At 33.6% G+C, this 7,585-nt stretch overlaps 1 non-coding gene across 1 annotated transcript; it reads left to right on the plus strand.

The window, feature by feature from the left end:
• Positions 1-7,426: 7,426 nt before the first annotated feature.
• Positions 7,427-7,585, plus strand: LOC111826918. Its single transcript, XR_002830371.1, has one exon. It is a non-coding gene; the product is annotated as a U1 spliceosomal RNA (small nuclear RNA).

Raw genomic sequence — 7,585 nt, forward strand, 5'->3', positions numbered from 1 at the left:
GCTCAGGGAGCTAAGGATTTTCTAATTCCATTGTAAATATATATGTTCACTTGAATCAGTCTTTATAAAACTTCGCTTTCATTTTTCTCTTGCCCCCAAATAATAATTATTGCATGTTCATCTTAAACGATCCTAAAAAACCTACCTGTTAAGCCAGTTTGTATTCTTTATATTTGAAAGACAGTATACCTCCCTCTCTCTACCCTGTCCCCAAATTAAAAAAAAAAATTCAGACTTTCAACTATGTTTTTTTCTTACTTACAAAGAAGGTGTCAGGGTTCATATAAAAGGATTTTTTGTTTTTTTCCTAGAAAGCTTTGTCCCTACCTAGGCTACAGAAAGAAAAGATGTACAATATATCATATATATTATCAATAATATATTGATATATAAATATATCAATAATAATATCATACTCATTTAATTCTTTTGTTTCAAACAAATACATTTTTATAAATACCCTTGTAATAAATAGTAAATATTGGTTCTTAGGCTTTTAGGTGATCAAACAAAATCACAACATGAACTATCAGAGGTATTTTAGAAATTCTAATGTAGGTGTAATGAAGTCAGTTCTTGCTAGGTATATTTTATTACTAAATGTTCAATAGCAGTGTGAATGTTCACGGATATGTGAGTTGATGGGGGTACCTCTCCTTTTTTATTTTGCAAGGTATGTCGAACTAGGCATGTTTGGTTTCTATTGTGTATACAGAAGATTTCTATTATGTGTTGGGGACTGTAACTAATTCTGGTTTTTTGGGGGCTACTTGATTTTCTGCTAGGTACTAATAAGTTTTTATTGGAACATAATCTGACTTGCATTGTTATAGCAGATTGTTTTATAATGTGGTTCTAGAGGTTTTTGAATGAGGATGTGATGGCAAAGGAAGATGTGTGTGCAACTTTGGGAAATAGAAAAGAAGCCTTCTTTTATGGGGATGTTTTCCTCTTTAATGATATTTGAGGATCTCTATGAATACACACTCCCCCAAATCTCCTTTTGTTTCTTCTGTGGCAGTTAATCAATCATGTGCTTTCCTCAGGAAAATAAAAACTTGACAGTTAAATGTAAAGTGAGACTTTCATCTGATCATGGATTCTTTTCTAATAGTAGTTAAGAAACCAGATGTCTGACTGAGCAATTTGGAGATTGGCGAAGCTGTGAAAGCAATCTGGCTCTCTGAATAACCAATAGATAGGAGCAAGTACAGCACAATATTTATCTTAATATCAAAGTGTCTTGGAGAAATAACTAGATTAATATATTTTGCTGACTTTATATTTGAAATTCGAATAAGACTGCAAATGAACTGGCTCACTTTTTTCCCCTCTCCCTCCCACTCCCTTTTATCCAACAATATCCCTCTTTGCTTGCTCCCCTTGGAGATGATGAGTATTGAAGCTGGATGTAACAACTCCTCACTTTTACAGCATCTTCAAGGAGTGTGATATCTCACTCAGAAAAATTTTCCATTGGATTTAAGCAAGCAAACAAATGAACAAAACCTCAAAAAATGATAAAATGTACATATTGGATAAAACAAAAATGTATTTTGTCATTATCATTAGTCTAATTTCTGTTCCTTTAGTATTCGATCCTTTTTTTCTTATTTAACTCTATAACATGCTTTCCCAATGAGTATAATATAGTCCCTAAACTGGCACAAATTGGTTCATGGGGTGCGGGGGGGGGGGCAAGAAAATCTTAGTAAATGGTTTGTGACCCTCCAAAGTTTAACTTTACCCAACAAAAATGTTATTCCTTAATATTTAATTGCCTTCGTGTTTGTGGGGTTTTTAAATTAGAAAGCCTTTTTTTAATATCTTCCTGGATCATTGGTCAACCAGAATGGCCAAGGATTATCTGGCCCAATTAGGAAACATGAGTTGGTTTGAGCTTAATGTAAGTACGGTATTCATAGAGAAAGTATACTAATATTTATTATGGACAAAATAAAAAATAAAGCAAGTAGATTCCCTAAAGTAAATTAGATTTAAAAGCAGTAGAAGAAATGGTAAATTTTAGAGCACCCTAAAAAAACATAGTATACGTTGGGCCTATATTGTCCTGGACGCATTGTTTATTTTTTAAGTAATTTTTCATGTTTTAATTATAATTGACATACAAAATTATATTAGTTTCAGGCTAGTGATCAGGCATTTATATAACTTATGAAGTGATCAATGATAAATCTAGTACCCATCTGACACCATACATAATAATTATAATATTACTGATTATATTCCCTGTTCTATATTTTACATCCCCATGACTTTTCTTATAACTACCAATTTGTAATTCTTAATACCTTCCCCCTTTCTTCCCCTTCCCCTACCGACCTTCCATCTGGAAGCCATCATAATGTTCTATTAGTTTTTCTGCTTTGTTTATTTTGTTTTTAGATTCCACATATAAGTGAAATCATATGGTACGATTGACTTAGTTTACTCTGTCTGACTTAGTTTACTTAGCATAATACCCAATAGGCCCATCCGTGGGGTTACAGATCTTACAGCTGAGTACTACTAGGTGGTATATACGTACCACTTTTTTATCTATTCATCTGTTGATGGACACTTAGGTTATTTCCATATCTTGGCTATGGTAAATTTTGCTGCAGTTTTTTTTAAAAAATATATTTTACTGATTATTTTAAGAGAGGAAGAGGGAAAGGGATAGAGAGTTAGAAACATTGATGAGAGAGAAATATCGATCAGCTGCCTCTTGCACACCTCCTACTGGGGATATGCCCTCAACCAAGGTACAAGCCCTTGACTGGAATCCAACCTGGGACCTTTCAGTCCTCAGGCCTATGCTCTATCCACTGAGCCAAACCGATTAGGGCCCAGTTTTTTTGTTTTGTTTTGTTTTTTTCTTTCATGAACTATTTTTTTCCATCCCTTTACTTTCAGCCTGTGTGTCCTTTGATTTGAAGGAGTCTCTGGCAGGCAGCATATATAAGGGTCTTGTCTTATCGGTTCAACCAAACTGTCTTTTGATTGGAGCATTTAACCATTTATATTTAAAAATGTTGATAAAGATGTAGTTATTGCCATTTTATTCATATTTTTGATCCTTTTTTTTCTTCTTGAATTCCCTTTAACATTTCTTATATTGGTTTGATGGTTTCATTGAATTTCTTGAGTATCACAAGAGCAGCACTGACATTGAGTTCATAGAAGACACAAAATGTGTGCAAGATCAGTGCTATGAAACTGGCAAATGGCTAGCTATGTTTTGGAGGACTTTGTTCAATGTTGAAGTCATATTATCAGGTGGCCTGTGCATGTTTATTGGCTTCCATTGAACTCCCTTGAGATGTTTATGTTTGATCCTCAGTGCTTTTGTTTGTGACTTGGGCTTGGAGAATTAAATAAAATTGAGTTTATATTTTGTTATTTAGTTCAGCCAAGGTTATTCAACCCATCATTGATTATGTCAAGTCTGAAAAGAAAAAATGTTGACAGTATTTGAATGAATGTCTAACAGATAGTTAAAAGTCATTTTTTCATATTAAGAAGATAAAATTAAGCTCACTAAAATTTTTTATAAGAAATTAAGTTTTTAAAATGTTTTACTTTTGCTGGAGAAATACCATTTTTTGAATGATTTTTAGAAATTACATTGGTATGTTTTTATATAAATTGATAATTTGCATATGTAATCTTAGATACATTACCATTTATATAAGTAAGTCAATTACATTAAAATATATTCAAAATTAAGTTGGAAATTGAAGTTAAATGCTAATAGCAGTATGCAATATTAATAATATGTCTTAGTGAAGGATTATAATTAGTGTTTTAAATAATTATTAATCTCAGACATATTTTACCTTTAATACAGAATTTCCTATATAGAATTAGTCGAATATAAGATTTTCCTATGCAAAATTTGAGACAAAAACAAGAATTTGTGAAAATTTCTGTCCCTTTTGAAAATATCCATGAAGTTAAACTTTTCCTTGAGGAGACATGGAAGTTTTAGGAAATGAAGCTCGTTGGAGAGAGTTTTGATAGGAAAAGCCATTGACTTATCTAAGACTTAGGAGTTTGCTCATGCCATCTGTATATTATGGGAAAGAGAAGATAGTATTTTGTCTAGTATGGATTTGTCATATAAGAATATTATCATTTACAGAATAGCATATTGACATGGTTTTATTACATGTATTTAATAGTTATAAACATAGCCTAAAAGGAGATGTGTGTGTCAATGAGAGCAATATTCAATGCTAATTACCATGACCATTTAGATTAAATGAACATAAGAATTGATAATATTAATTTAATTTTTAGTACTTTAAGTACTGAAATTGAGTGACTGCAATTAAATTTAAAATGTCAAGCCTCAGAGGATCTTAATTTCTAAGAAAATAGTTTTACCAAATTTATATAATAATGTTTGATCTTAGCTAAATAATTCAGGGAAATGTGTAAAATTAAGTTACCTGAGCTGGTTATTGCATGTATGTGGAAGGTATAATTAAAAATGTTTCAATAAGGTCAAACTCTTGATATTTTTTGAAATAATTTTTAAAATATTTTAAAATTAAATTTGTACTTTTATTAAAAAGTAGTACTTAACATAAAGACTCATGTGCTTGAAAATGTAATGTATATTTATTTGTGGGCCCCTTCTAGAGAAAATATGTATGTTGTCAGCCATATTACAGTCAAATCTTATTTGGTAATTGAAGATACCAGTGTTATAGATAAGCAAAATTAACAAAATATACAATCATTTATATTTTTGCAATTAGAGGGATTTATTATTTGTTTCCACTCATTGAAATTATTTGTGTGTCCCTTAAGCATACTCTCACTTAAAAAAGCAAAACTTGTGGCTCAGTGATTGAGCATCAGCCTATGAAACTGGAGGTCACAATTCAATTCCCAGTTAGAGCACATGCCCAGGTTGCAAGTTCGACCCCCCAGTGGGGGGCATGCAGGAGGCAGCTGATCAATGATTCTCTCTCATCATTGTGTTTCTAGCTCTCCCTACCTCTCTGAAATCAATAAATATATTTTTTTAAAAAAGCAAAACTTAAATAACTTAGAAACATGGTCTAAGGGTTACACATGGTCTAAGGGTTAAAGGGGAGCACTGGATTAAATCCTTTATAGAGAATAAACAAAATATTGACCCTTACCTAATATCAAATTACATTGATAATACAAACCTCCATTAAAAATAACATTAAGATTTATATTGTAATGAAATACCAATAAAGTAGTACTTCATCTGTTCACCATTATTACTCTCTTTAAAAATAGCTTGAATTTTTAAAATTATAGTATATATGAGTATAACTTTGGTTTTACAACTTTTAAAACTGTATACTTTGAAAATAAAACATTTTATATTTAGAGGTTGCACTGAATTCAGTTTAACATAAGCCACTGCTTACCTATAAACAAAGTCTACTTAATATAAGTTTAAGTAAAATATGGTTTTAGGTACTAAAAACAAATTTGTTTATTTCTTAACCTTATTTTTGCTCTTATTTGTGAAGATAAGAAATTTATTTTTCTGAATTTTTCAAAGGTATACTGTTTAACTATTTGTATTGGTTACCTAGGGCTACCATAAAAAGCCACCACATACTGGTATGGTAGTTAGTGGCATAAAACAACAGCAGTTCATCACTTAGTTCTAGAGGCCAGAAGTATGATATCAAGGTGATTGCAAGGTTGGTTGCTTCTGGAGGCTCTGAGAGAGAATCCATTCATGCCTCTCTTTTAGCTTCTGGTAGCAGCCAGCAATCCTTGGTTTTCCTTGGATTAGCATTACTCCATTTTCTTTCTTCTTTTTTTAATTGATTTGAAAGAGGAGGGGAAAGTAGAGAGAAACATGGATCAGTTGCCTCCTGTATATGCCCGGACAGGGATCAAACCCGTAACCTAGGTATGTGCCCTGACCTGGAATTAAACCCACAATCTTTTGGTATACAGGATGATGCTCAACCAACCGAGCTACCCAGCCAGGGCTAGCATGACTCCATTTTCTGCCTCCAATTCATACATCTTTACTCTGTGTTAAATCTCCCTCTCCTTTCTTTTATATAGATACCAGTCATTGGATTAAGGGCCTACCCTAAGTCCAAGATGATCTTGCTTCAAGACCATTAATCATATCTGCAAATATTGTATTTCTAATAAGCTCCATTCTTAAGATAGGCATATCTGTCCTAGCCGGTTGGCTCAGAGGATAGAGTGTTGGCCTGTGGACCAAAGGGTTCCAGGTTTGATTCCAGTCAAGGGCACATACCTCGGGGCATGTAACTCGGTTGCAGGCTCCTCCAATGTTTCTCTTTGTTTTCCCTCTCCCACTCTCTAAAATAAATGGAAAAATATCCTTGGGTGAGGATTAAAAAGAAGATAGGCATATCTTTTTGGGGGGGACACAATTTAATCCACTTTAGTATTACAGGATTTTTTTTTTGTATGCTTCAGTTTCTGAAAATGGTTTTACAAGCCATTTTGTGTTGTTTATTAAAATGTAGCAATCATGTTTCGAATACCTGTGACTTGCTGTTAAAAGGGAAATGAAATATTAGGAGCCCTGCTCTGAAATTTTAAATTCTGGAGGACACACAACTAAATTTGAGTTGAAATGTGATAAGTACTATGGAATATTGCTACAAGGTCCCATAAGAATGTAGAATAAACCTAAGAGGCATTAGGGAAGGACTTATTAAAGAGAATCTCATTTGAATTTGGGTTTGAAGGACAATAGGATTTTGACTGGCAAAAATAGGGTGGAATAAGAAACAGCACAAATAAATGGAATTGGGAGGGACAATTCAAGGGTTATAGTTTAGAGAATGTACAGTCTTGGGGAGTTAGGACATGACAATTAAGCAGTATTTGAAAACAGTATATGACTAAAGGTATCCAAATATATGGCATATCCCTGGAGAAAGATTGATTTGGACTGAAGTATTTTTTAAGTTGTATTTTCAAGGATGGATTAACCTGAACAGCAGCTGAAGGAGATAACATCTTGGTTCGGAAGGAGGGAGCAAGGTAAGAATAGGCCTGGAGTTGAGAAGTAACATCTCACCCAATATGTGAGGGCCTGTTGTTAAGACACTTGGGGGGGGGGGGTGTGAAATAGATATGATTGCCTCCTTCATTTAGTGTTTTCTACTGGGAAGATAACTATGTTTAGCTATTTAAAGGGGTCCCAGCGGCAAGAGGATTTAAGGGAAGGGAGAGATTACTTTTACCTGGGGCCTGCATGTAGAGGATGTTTGGGAAAAATGATTTATTAGGGAAGACTTCATGAAGGCATTAGACGACCATGAATGTTATGCATGATTTAGAGGGAAATGATGTAATGCAAAACCAGCTAGGACTAATCTAAATTTAGGTAAACCTGAGGTAGTAGAAGCAGTAGGAATGTTCGGAATACATGGAGATACTTACTGGCGGGGGAGATACCATGATCTTGAAGGTGATTTTCTCAGGGTGAGACACCCATTGTACTCCGGGTGTGCTGACCCCTGTGATTTCTCCAAATGTGGCAAACTCGACTACATAATCTGTGGTAGCGGGGAACTGCATTCGCATTCTCCTG

This window comes from Myotis lucifugus, unplaced genomic scaffold (assembly GCF_000147115.1).
Source record: "Myotis lucifugus unplaced genomic scaffold, Myoluc2.0 scaffold_110, whole genome shotgun sequence".
Classification (NCBI taxonomy): Eukaryota; Metazoa; Chordata; class Mammalia; order Chiroptera; family Vespertilionidae; genus Myotis; species Myotis lucifugus.